At 43.3% G+C, this 13,579-nt stretch overlaps 1 protein-coding gene across 1 annotated transcript in view; it reads right to left on the bottom strand.

The window, feature by feature from the left end:
* Window positions 1–13,579, bottom strand: part of COL23A1 (collagen type XXIII alpha 1 chain) — a 405,893-nt gene that overhangs the window by 169,856 nt on the left and 222,458 nt on the right. The gene's annotated exons all lie outside the window — the stretch shown is intronic.

Consider the following 13,579-nt stretch of genomic DNA (forward strand, 5'->3'; position numbering starts at 1 on the left):
ACTGTATGCACTACAGTGTGCACACCACCAAAAATTTAAGTTTACTAAAAAAAATTTTTTTTGAGACAGGCTTCTTTTGCATAACATTTAACAGCTCCATACTTCCCCTTATAATTTACTTGGCCATTCCCCCTTATCAGACATCTAAGTGACTTTCATTATTACACCATCAAAATGTGCCCATGCAACCTTGGTTTCGCCCTTAAACTTCAGCTCTGGTGCTCATCTCTGCCCAGGACCTCCTGCTGCCAAGGCTTCCACATTATCCTGATTCCTCTGCTTATTGTGGAGGCTTCCCCTTTCCCTTTCTGGAGCTGGCATCACCCTAGTTCCTCTTTTCTCTTTTGTTTTATCCAGCTTGATACTGATAGTCACAACCATCCCATCCAAAAACCTTTAATGGCTCCCCATAGACAGCCTCCTGGACAAAAGCCACACTCCTTAGTCTGGTTATCAAGCCCCCAACTCCCTGGGCCCAGACTCCCCAAATCATCTTTCACATAACATTCACATTTCAAGCTCTGGTCAAACCAAACCACTCACAGCCCCCTAGACACTGTGCTCATCTAAGTTTGCATGCATTTGTACACCCAGACTCCTCCACCTCGAACACCCCTACCAAAGCCTGCCCACCCACATTCCTACTTCTCTCCTCAAATCTCAGCTCCAGCATCAGCCCTGCTCTGCCTCTTGCCCACGATCTCCCCCGGTGGGATCAGGAATCGTCTGCCATGTCTCAGTGCCCTGTGCACATGGTCCTGTCGTGCAGCGCCTCACATGGACTGTATTTTGAGGCTTACTCATCAGACTCCCTTCCTGGACCAAGAACTCCCAGAGGCCCATCACTGTTCTTTTATCCCAAACACAAATACAAAGATCAGGCCAAATGTCACACTCAGTAAACACATGATGAATGACTGAATGGGGGAGTGAGTCTGAGTTCTCCCTGCCGACCATGTGGAACCATCCCAGCCCTGTGGCATTCCAGCTGAGTGTCCTGCCCTTCTCTCTCCCTGCTTTCACACCCAGGGAAGAAAGCAGATCTGTGGAGACCCTTGGAAGCCTCGTAGAAACAGAAATATAGAAAACAATGAGCTGTAAGCAAACTGCCTTTGGGGATTTCAGAGCTAGAGCAGCATTGACAAAAATTGCCATGATTAAGAACAGAAAACATTAAATGGGAACAGAATAATGTAGAGACCCTCCTCGTGGTCTCACCCACCCCCACCCACCCACACCTTTACTCTGTGCACTCCCACCCTCCCACCAAACCCACTCTCTGCGTGGTACAAACTTCTATGAGGCAGCTTGTGAGTATCTGTAAGTTATAGCTGAATATTCCATTCCCTGTCTCAAAGGCTCACATGTTCCCTGGCTTGATAAATATCTTATGGACAATTATTCCTGAAACATGAGTCTCCTGCCAACAACCATGTCTAGTCAAAATGCAAGAAGTATTTTTAGTGTTTTGATAATCCCATGGGAACTTCAGTTCTCCACTCCAAGAATTTAAGGGCTTGAGTGGGCACCCTTGTCTCGTTCCTGATCTTAGAGGAAATGCTTTCAGTTTTTCATTGTTGAGAATAAAGTTTGCTGTGGGTTTATCATATATGGGTTTATTATTTTGAGGTATGTTCTTTCTAAGTCTACTTTCTGGAGAGTTTTTTTAAAAAATCATAAATGGGTGTTGAATTTTGTCAAAAGCTTTTGATGCATCTATTGAGATGATCATATGATTTTTATCTTTCAGTTTGTTAATATGGTATATCACATCACCAGTATTATTCAAAATAGTTTTGGGAGTCCTAGCCACAGCAATCAGAGAAGAAAAAGACGTAAAAAAGAATCCAGATTGGAAAAGAAGAAGTAAAACTCTCATTGTTTGCAGATGACATGATACTATATATAGAAAACCTTAAAGATGCCAGCAGAAAATTACTAGAGCTAATTAATGAGTATAGTAAAATCGCAGGATATAAAATTAACAGAAATTGCTTGCATCCCTATATACTACCAATGAAAAATCAGATAGAGAGGTTAAGAAAACAATCCCATTCACCACTGCAACAAAAGAAATTTAAAATGTCTGGGAATAAACCTATCTAAGGAGACAAGAGACCTGTATGTAGAAAACTGTAAGACACAGATGAAAGAGATCAAAGACAACACAAACAGATGGAGACACATAGCATGTTCTTGGGCTGGCAGAATCAATATTGCAAAAACGACTATACTACTCAAAGCAATCTACAGATTCAATGCAATCCCTATTAACTACCAAAGTTATCACAGAACTAGAACAACAAATTTCACAATTTATATCAAAACACAAAAGACCCCAAATAGCCTAAACAATCTTGAGAAAGAAAAATGGAGCTGGAGGAATCAACCTTTCTGACTTCAGACTCTACTACAAGGCTACAGTCATCGAGACAGTATGGTACTGGCACAAAAACAGAAATACAGACCAATGGAACAAGATAGAAAGTTCAGAGATAAACCCACACACCTATAGGCACCGTATTTATTGATAAATGAGGCAAGAATATACAATGGAGAAAAGACAGCCTCTTTGATAAGTGGTGCTGGGAAAACTGAACAGCAACATGTAAAAGAATGAAACTAGAACACTTCCTAACACAATACACAAAAATAAACTCAAAATGGATTAAAGACCTAAACGTAAAGCCAGAAACTATAAAACTTTTAGAGGAAAACACAGGCAGTATACTCTTTGACATAAATGACAGCAAGATCCTCTTTGACTCAGCTCCTGGAGTAATGGAAATAAAAGCAAAAATAAACTAATGGGACCTAATTAAACTTAAATGCTTTTGCACAGCTAAGGAAACAATACACAAGATGAAAAGACAACCCTCAGAATAGGAGAAAATAATTGCAAATGAAACAACTGACAAAGAATTAATCTCCAAAGTGTATAAGCAGCTCATACAGCTCAATATCAGAAAAACAAATAACCCAATCAAAAAATAGGCAGAAGATCTAAACAAATATTTCTCCAAAGAAGACATACATACATACAGATGGCTAATAAACACATGAAAAGATGCTCAACATTGCTCATTATTAGAGAAATGCAAATTAAAACTACAATAAGGTATCACCTCACACCAGTTAGAATGGTCATCATCAAAAAAAGTCTACAAACAATAAATGCTGGAGAGGATGTGGAGAAAAGGTTGCATTGCTGGTGGGAATGTAAATTGATACAGCTACTATGGAGAACAGTATGGAGATTCCTTAAAAAACTAGGAATAAAACTATCATGTGTACATGCATGTGTGCTAAGTCACTTCAGTCATGTTCAATTCTTTGTGATACTATGGACTGTAGCCCTCTTTCCATGGGATTCTCCAGGCAAGAATACTAGAGTGGGTTGCCATACCCTTCTCCAGGGATCTTCCTAACCCAGGGATTGAACCGACATCTCCCCATCTTCTGCACTGGCAGGTGGGTTCTTTACCACTAGCACCACCTGAGAAGCTTCTAAAACTATCATATGACCCAACAATCCCACGACTGGGCATATACCCTGAGAAAACCATAATTGAAAAAGACATGTATACCCCAATATTTGGCTTCCCAGGTGGTGTTAGTTGTAAAGAACCCCCGTGCCAATGCAGGAGACTGAAGCATCGTGGGCTTGATCCCTGAGGATGGCATGGCAACCCACTCCAGTATTCGTGCCTGGAGAATCCCATGGACAGGGGAGCCTGGCATGCTACAATCCATAGGGTTGCAGAGAGTCAGACATGACTGAAGTGACTTAGCACACATGCAACCCAATATTCATAGCAGTACTATTTACAATTGCTAGGACATGAAAGTAACCTAGATGTCCATTAACAGATGAATGGATAAAGAAGATGTGGTACATATATACAGTGGACTATTATTCAGCCATAAAAAAGAACAAATCTGAGCCAGTTCTAGTGAAATGGACGAATCTAAAGCCTGTTATACAGAGTCAAGTAATTCATAAACAGAAAAATAAATATAGTATATTAACCTATGAGTTCCAGAAAAACATCTATTTCTGCTTTATTGACTATGCCAAAGCCTTTGACTTTATTGTGTGTGGATCACAATAAACTGTGGAAAATTATGAAAGAGATGGGAATACCAGACCACCTGACCTGCCTCTTGAGAAACCTATATGCAGGTCAGGAAGCAACAGTTAGAACTGGACATGGAACAACAGACTGGTTCCAAAAGGGAAAAGGAGTACGTCAAAGCTGTATATTGTCACCCTGCTTATTTAACTTATATGCAGAGTACATCATAAGAAATGCTGGGCTGGAAGAAGCACAAGCTGGAATCAAGATTGCCGGGAGAAATATCAATAACCTCAGATATGCAGATGACACCACCCTTATGGCAGAAAGTGAAGAGGAACTCAAAAGCCTCTTGATGAAAGTGAAAGAGGAGTGTGAAAAAGTTGGCTTAAAAATCAACATTCAGAAAACGAAGATCATGGCATCTGGTCCCATCACTTCATGGGAAATAGATGGGGAAACAGTGGAAACAGTGTCAGACTTTATTTTTCTGGGCTCCAAAATCACTGCAGATGGTGACTGCAGCCATGAAATTAAAAGATGCTTACTCCTTGGAAGGAAAGCTATTACCAACCTAGATAGCATATTTAAAAGCAGAGACATTACTTTGCCAACAAAGGTCCGTCTAGTCAAGGCTATGGTTTTTCCAGTGGTCATGTATGGATGTGAGAGTTGGACTGTGAAGAAAGCTGAGAACCGAAGAATTGATGCTTTTGAACTGTGATGTTGGAGAAGACTCTTGAGAGTCCCTTGGACTGCGAGGAGGTCCAACTGGTCCAACCAATCCATCCTAAAGGATATCAGTCCTGGGTGTTCATTGGAAGGACTGATGCTAAAGCTGAAACTCCAGTACTTTGGCCACCTCATGTGAAGAGTTGACTCATTGGAAAAGACCCTGATGCTGGGAAGGATTGGGGGCAGGAGGAGAAGGGGACGACAGAGGATGACATGGCTGGATGGTATCACCAACTCAATGGACATGAGTTTGGGTGAACTCTGGGAGTTGGTGATGGACAGGGAGGCCTGGCGTGCTATGATTCATGGGGTCACAAAGAGTCAGATACGACTTGAGTGACTGAACTGAACTGAACTGAAGGGGTTTCTGGGAAAATGGTGGGTGACTACTAATGGGTGTGGGCTTTCATTTCAAGTTGATGCTAAGTTGCTTCAATCATGTCTGACTCTTTGCGACCCCATGGACTGTAGCCCACCAGGCTCCTCTGTGCATGGGATTCTCTAGGCAAGAATACTGGAGTGAATTGCCAAGCCCTCTTCCAGGGGACTTTCCCTCAAGTTGATGAGCTGTTCTAAAACTTATTGTGGTGAAGGATGCATAACTCTGTGAATATACTAAAAACCACTAAAGTGTATACTTTCAGTGGTAAATTGTATCAGATCAGGTCAGATCAGTCGCTCAGTCGTGTCCGACTCTTTGCGACCCCATGAATCGCAGCACGCGAGGCCTCCCTGTCCATCACCAACTCCCAGAGTTCACTCAGACTCACATCTATCGAGTTGGTGATGCCACCCAGCCATCTCATCCTCTGTTGTCCCCTTCTCCTCCTGCCCCCAATCCCTCCCAGCATCAGAGTCTTTTCCAATGAGTCAACTCTTCGCATGAGGTGGCCAAAGTACTGGAGTTTCAGCTTTAGTATCATTCCTTCCAAAGAAATCCCAGGACTGATCTCCTTCAGAATGGACTGGTTGGATCTCCTTGCAGTCCAAGGGACTCTCAAGAGTCTTCTCCAACACCAACAGTTCAAAAGCATCAATTTTTTGGTGCTCAGCCTTCTTCACAGTCCAACTCTCACATCCATAATGACCACAGGAAAAACCATAGCCTTGACTAGATGAACCTTTGTTGGCAAAGTAATGTCTCTGCTTTTAGATATGCTATCTAGGTTGGTCATAACTTTCCTTCCAAGGAGTTAGTGTCTTTTAATTTCATGGCTGCAGTCACCATCTGCAGTGATTTTGGAGCCCAGAAAAATAAAGTCTGACACTGTTTCCACTGTTTCCCCATCTATTTCCCATGAAGTGATGGGACCAGATGCCATGATCTTCGTTTTCTGAATGTTGAGCTTTAAGCCAACTTTTTCACTCTCCACTTTCACTTTCATCAAGAGGCTTTTGAGTTCCTCTTCACTTTCTGCCATAAGGGTGGTGTCATCTGCATATCTGAGGTTATTGATATTTCTCCCGGCAATCTTGATTCCAGCTTGTGCTTCTTCCAGTCCAGCGTTTCTCATGATGTACTCTGCATAGAAGTTAAATAAACAGGGTGACAATATACAGCTTTGACGAACTCCTTTTCCTATTTGGAACCAGTCTGTTGTTCTATGTCTAGTTCTAACTGTTGCTTCCTGACCTGCATACAAATTTCTCAAGAGGCAGATCAGGTGGTCTGGTATTCCCATCTCTTTCATAATTTTCCACAGTTCATTGTGATCCACACAGTCAAAGGCTTTGGCATAGTCAATAAAGCAGAAATAGATGTTTTTCTGGAACTCTCTTGCTTTTTCCATGATCCAGCGGATGTTGGCAATTTGATCTCTGGTTCCTCTGCCTTTTCTAAAACCAGCTTGAACATCAGGAAGTTCACGGTTCACATATTGCTGAAGCCTGGCTTGGAGAATTTTGAGCATTATTTTACTAGCGTGTGAGATGAGTGCAATTGTGTGGTAATTTGAGCATTCTTTGGCATTGCCTTTCTTTGGGATTGGAATGAAAACTGACCTTTTCCAGTCCTGTGGCCACTGCTGAGTTTTCCAAATTTGCTGGCATATTGAGTGCATCACTTTCACAGCATCATCTTTCAGGATTTGGAATAGCTCAACTGGAATTCCATCACCTTCACTAGCTTTGTTCGTAGTGATGTAAATTGTATATAGTAAGTAAAGTAAATTTCTATAAGGTTGTCACACGACAAAACCTACTTGAAACACTAGGCCAGCATGGAGACGGCATCATGCTCTTCCCCTCAGGAGTCTCAAGACACATTCATCTTCTATCTTTCCAACAGCAAACCTACTGCATTTCCATCCTTCTTCTAAAATGTGAAAGAAACTGCATCTATGGGGCACATCTTACAGCAAACAAACAAACCCCCAACAGGACTGCTCACAGGCAGAGGCCATTGATGATTGTCAGAGCATAAACAATTTCTAATACAGGCTGAAGCACAAAGGAATGGAGACTACATGTTTTCTGCCTTCTCACTCTGATGCATGAGCATAGGATGATGGAGCACGGGTCAGACAGCAGAGCGGATACTAGGACTGTCAGAGCAGTTCTGGCTTGCCTTCCTGAAAAAAGTGGGGAGAAGCCAAATCACCTCTGTCCCTGATCCCCATGCATTTAAGAAGCAGATCACCTACTTCTCCCACCTGTCCCTGGAACCAGATCACTCAGCCCATAAGAGGATGACTGCCAAGATGTGGCCCCGGGCAGGACTAAGCAACCACTGTCCCCATGAGAGGGGGGTGATCCACGGGGATCTGCCTGTCTGTATTGAGGTCCTGTGCCTGATCATTTGGCTTTTCATTTATTTCAGGAAGGCCATCCTGGACCTAGAAAATTTTTTGAAGAAGGTTTCCTGCTGCAAATAAGTAAGGTTTGGAGAAGTTGTATCTGGAGAGCTTCAGTCTCAGAGAAATAAAGTGATACCGATTTGGCAATGGAAGCATCAGTTCAGTTCAGTCACTCAGTTGTGTCTGACTCTTTGTGACCCCATAGACTGCAGCACGCTAGGCCTCCCTGTCCATCACCAACTCCCAGAGCTTACTCAAACTCATGTCCATTGAGTCAGTGATGCCATCCAACCATCTCATCCTCTGTTGTCCCCTTCTTCTCCTGCCTTCAATCTTTCCCAGCATCAGGGTCTTTTCCAAGGAGTCAGTTCTTTGCATTACGTGGCCAAAGTTTTGGAGTTTCAGCTTCAATGGTGGTGGTTTAGTTGCGAAGTCGTGTCTGACTCTTGCAATCCCATGGACTGTAGCCTGCCAGGCTCCTCTGTCCATGGGATTCTCCAGGTGAGAATACTAGAGTGGGTTGCCATTTCCTTCTCCAGAGGATCTTCCTGACCCAGGAATTGAACCCAGGTCTCCTGCATTGCAGGCAGACTCTTTACCAACTGAGCTATGAGGGAAGTTCTAATGGAAGCATGGCCTGGCTCAAAGCAGTGTGGCCTAAGCACACTCTAGATCAGAAGTCAAGATAGCTCCTAACAGGGAATAACACAGCTGATAAACAACTGCATGGAGAAGTTGTCAATAAGCAGGGGGAACCCAGGGTGAGCTGGTGCAAAGTGAACTGGACCACAGCGGGGCAAAGAGTGTGCACACCCAGGATAGCAGCATGCCAGGGCATTCTCACCTGCTGCCATCTCAGCCCAACAGTAGCTCCCAGGACAGGTCACCCACCTGCAGCTTTTTATATTTGCATCTGCGTGTTAGTGAGCCACCTCTCACACACAGCTGCATGGATGGTTCAGTAGAAGATGCCATCTCTGATGAAGAAGCCCCAGAGAACAACCATGTGTTCATGCAAGAAAGGAAAGGCAGATGTGGATTAAGTGAGTGCCAGCAGTGTCTGAACACAAGAAAACCACTTCTGGAGAGTCTGGGCACCATGCTGCAAGTGTGACAGTCCCCCACCCCACCCCCACCTCATCCTGGTAGGCCATCCAGAAGGTTTTCCAGTGCCTTGCCCTTCATCCTCTCCTGACATGGGATGCTTGAAATCATCTGCTGAGGCATCTGTGTTTTACAGAGGAAATCAAGGCTCAGAGAGGAGAGGAGCCTGAGCACCCACCCACAGTAGGCATGTGATGGAAAACAGCTCACATTCATGGTCCTCTGATTCAAACCATATTGTTCAATGACTTGTTGGATGTGCATAAAACATTTGGCTCAAAAGAAGTCCAGGCACCAATCGATGATGAAGTGTGATGTATGGGGAAGTGAATTGATAACAACTATCAATTAAGACTTTCTTCCTTTTTTCAACCACTGTCTCCTGGGTGCTGAGGAGTGGGGAGGACCCATCACCCTGCCCACTATGGTCAGTAAGGAAGGAGGGACAGGACATAACCCCTTTGTTCCAAGGCAGCAGGTGCATGGTATGGCCACAGCTCATTAACACTTGGAGTGAAAGACATTCAGGTCTTGGAGGGCAGGAGTGGGGGTTCTAAGGGTGGACAGAGATGGGGTAGGATCTGCTTGAGGACAAGGATATCCCCAGGGCTGAGATAGGCAGGGAAGTGGCCCAAGCCTTCTGATGCCCACAAGAGTCTACAACCATTATCTGGCCATGTCTTCTGAACTGTGAGGCTTGGAAATGCCCAGAGACAGGCCCTGTGCAGGGTTCACCCTGCACCCTGTGCTTAGCTCAGGGCTGGCACAGAACAGGCTCCTGGCACATGCTGCTAAGTCAACCTCTTATAGCAAATCTGTACTCTGTTGCATGCTGCTCTCCCCCTGGGAAGGCTTCTACTCACCCTGTCCTAGCTCCAGTTCCCAAAGATGTCCAGCTAATAAAACTGTATTTAAAGGACTGGTTTACATTATACCCCAAGAAATTAATTCATTTCCAAAGCCTTGGTGTGCTGTCCTGAATGTGGTGTCCAGGTTGGTCAAGGCCACATGGACACATGTGGCCTGAAGGGTCACATCTTTAGGGAAACCAGAAATGAGCCTGAGCTAGAGTTTCTTGCTCAAAGGTCAGCTCCCGTTTCCTGCGCCCATCTTGACAAGAAGAGGGGAGTGTTGGCAGCATTACCCTCTCAGGCTACAACCTGGAGAGATAAAGTGACTCCCTGAATTACAAGCTGCACAGCAGCAGAGCTGCAATCTCAAGCCCCTGGGTGCTAGGCAAGGGCTGAGCGAGTCAGCAGGACTGAAGCCCACAAGGCTGCGTTGAGCTCTCAGCTCCACCTCCCAGGCTCCCCCGCGAGGCTCTCTCCCCTTGTGCCGCAGGCACTAGGGTCTCCTGCTCAATGTGGTTTGGCGTGGATTTCAAAGAACCAGGACAGCTGAGCATCTGGGGTTTCTCTGGTGTTCACTGAGCGAACAGCCCGTGGGGCCACCTGTCATATGGGTGGAGGCTTTTTGAGACCGGCCTGCCCTGCCCCAGCCAGCTGCGCACGCAGGCGCCAGGGAGTGGGCGGAGCTTCTGCAGCACATGGCCAGGCCCGCAGGACCACCCAGGGACTCAAGACCCAGTTCAACACAGGGTTTGGCCATTCATAGAACATGACCCTGGGCAGATCAAGGACTATCTCTGAATCTCAGTTTTCACTTGAAGAGTGACAAGCCAAGGAAAACTAAGATTGCTAGCAACTACTAGAAGCTAGGAAGAGGCCAGGGAGGATTCTTCCCAGGAGCCTTTGGAGGGAGCATGGCCCTGCCTATAGCTTGATTTCAGACTTCTAGTCTCAAGAGTGGAGAAGACACCTTTTTGCTGTTTTGAGCCACCAAGTTTGTGGTACTTTGTTGTGGCAGTACTGAGAAAGGAATACCTACAAAAATACCTACAGGGACTTTGCAGGTATGATTAAATTAAATATCATGAACTCATGATCCACCAATATATGCTGGATTATCCAAGTGGACCCAATGTAATTACAAGGGTCCTTATGAGAAGGAAGCAGGTCAGAAAGGAGAAGGTGATGTGAGGACGGAGCCGAGACTGAGGTGATGATGCCATAGGCCAAGGAATGCAGGCAGCTTCTAAAATAAATTCTCCTCTAAAGCCCCCAGAAAGAACTAGTCCCGCTGACACCTTGATTTTAACCCCTCAAGACCTGTTTTTGATGTCTAACCCTTTAGAGCTGCAAAAGAATAAATTTGCCTTGTTTTAAGCCATCAAGTTTACGGCAATTTTGTTTCAGCAGCTCCAGGAAATGAGCACAGTTAAGTCACTTGACAGTACTGGTGTACATTGGAGGCTACTGACTTACCCTGATAGGTCTAAACCAGGCTAAGTTGCTTCACCTCTTCGCATGGTTTGTTAAGAAGTACAGACTCCTAGACTGTATTACAAAACTACATCATCACAATAGCATGGTACTGGCACAAAAACAGACCCACAGACCCATGGAACAGCACAGAGAGCCCAGAGATAAACCCACACACTTATGGTTAATTAATCATGACAAAAGAGGCAAGAATATACCATGAGGAAAGACAGTCTCTTTAATATGTGTTGGGTAAACTGAACAGCTAAATATAAAAGGATGAAATTAGAACATTTTCTTATGACATATACAAAAATAAACTCAAAATGGATTAAAGACCTAAATGTAAGAACTCCAGGCCAGAATAATGGAATGGGTAGCCTTTCCCTTCTCCAGGGGATCTTCCCAACCCAGGGATCGAACTCAAGTCTCTCGCATTGCAGGCAGATTCTTTACCAGCAAGGGAAACCCTTGTGGGGGGTTTCGTATAAAAGAATGAAATTAGAACATCTTCTTATAACACATACAAAAATAAACTCAAAATGGATTAAAGACCTAAATGTAAGAATGGAAACCATAAAACCACCTAGAAGAGAACATAGGTGCAACATTCTTTGATATAAATTGAACAGTATTTTTTTGGATCTGTCTCCTATGGCATAGGAAACAAAAGCAAAAATGAACAAATTGGATCTAATTAAACTTAAAAGCTTTGCAAGGCAAAGGAAACCATGAACCAAATGGAAAGACAACCCACTGAGTGGGAGAAAATATTGCAAATGATATGACTGATTAAGGGATTAATATCCAAATTACATAAATAGCTCATACAAAATATTTTTTAAAAATGGATTAAAAATGGATAGAAGATCTGAACAGATATTTTTCCAAAGAAGACATACAGATGGCCAACAGGCACATGAAAAGATGCTCCACATTGCTAATCATCAAAGAAATGCAAATAAAAACCACAATATCATCTCATACCTGTTAGGATGACAATCATCAAAGAGACCACAAATTACAAATTTGGGGAGGATGTGGAAGAAAAGGGAACCCTTCCATACTGCTGGTAGGAATGTAATTTGACACAGCCACTGTGGAAAAGTGTGAAGGTTCCTTAAAAACTAAAAATAGAACTACCATATGATCCAGCAATTTCACTCCTGATTATATAGCAGAAAAAAATAAAAACCCTAGTTCAAAAAGATACATGCACCCCAATGTTCATAGCAGCATTATTTACAATAGATTTGGAAGCAATCTAAGTATCCAACAGACGCATGGATAAAGAAGATGTGGTATATTAAATACTAATTTCTAATTTGTTTTGGAATATTGGGAATATTACTCAGCTATAAAAAGAATGAAATCTTGCCATTTGCAACAACATGGATGGGCCTGGAGGGTATTATCCTAGTGAAATAAGTCAGACAGAGAAAGATAAATACTGTATGTTATCACTTACATGTGGAATCTAAAAAATAAAACAACTAGTGAATATAACAAAAAAGAAACAGACTCACAGATATAGAAAGCAAGCTAGTGGTAACCAGTAGCGAGAGGGAAGGGGGAGGGGCAAGATAGGGATGGAGGATTAAAAGGTACAAACTACTATGTGTAAAATAAATAAGCTACAAGGATATACTGTATAGCACAGGGGATACAGCCAATATTTTATAATAACTATAAATGGAGTATAACCTTTAAAAATTGTGAATCAATTATGTTGTACACTTGAAACTTACGTAATACTGAAAAATCTACTATACCTTTTAAAAAGTATTTTTAATTAATTTATTGTAATTGGAGAATAATTACAGTATTCTGATGGTTTTTTCAATACATCAACATGAGTTGGCCATAGGTATACATGTGTCCCTCCCATCATGAACCCCACCCCACCTCCCTCTCTGGGTTGTCCCCGAGCACTGGCTTTGGGTGCCCTGCTTCACACTGAGCTTGCACTGGTCATCTACTTTACATATGGTAATGTACATGTTTCAATGGGATATTACTCTGCTATAAAGAGGAACACATTTGAGTCAGTTCTAATGAGATGGCTGAACCTGGAGCCTATTATACAGAATGAAATAAATCAGAAAGAGAAAGACAAATACTGTACATTAACACACATATATATGGAATTTAGAAAGATGATATTGATGATCCTACATTGAGGGCGGCACTGGAGACACAGATGTTTGGACTCAATGGGAGAAGGCGAGGGTGGGATGATTTGTGAGAATAGCATTGAAACACGTATATTATCAACTATACCTTAATTTAAGAAAAAGAAAAAAAGAAAACAAAAAATACAGACTCCTAAGCCCCACCCCAGACAGGCTGAAGGACAACCTTTAGGAGAGGTGTCCAGGAACCTGCGTTTTACCGGCTCCTGGTGACTCTGATGTTCACATAGGTATGGGCACCCTAGGCTGGAGACCACAACACCCCATGGGGGAAGAGGGGACCCACTGACCCTTACTGCTCTAGCCCCTGGGACCCTGGGAAAGATTTTAAGGCTCAAATGCTAAAGCTATTCATG

The sequence above is a fragment of the Bos javanicus genome, chromosome 7 (assembly GCF_032452875.1).
Source record: "Bos javanicus breed banteng chromosome 7, ARS-OSU_banteng_1.0, whole genome shotgun sequence".
In the NCBI taxonomy this organism is placed as follows: domain Eukaryota; kingdom Metazoa; phylum Chordata; class Mammalia; order Artiodactyla; family Bovidae; genus Bos; species Bos javanicus.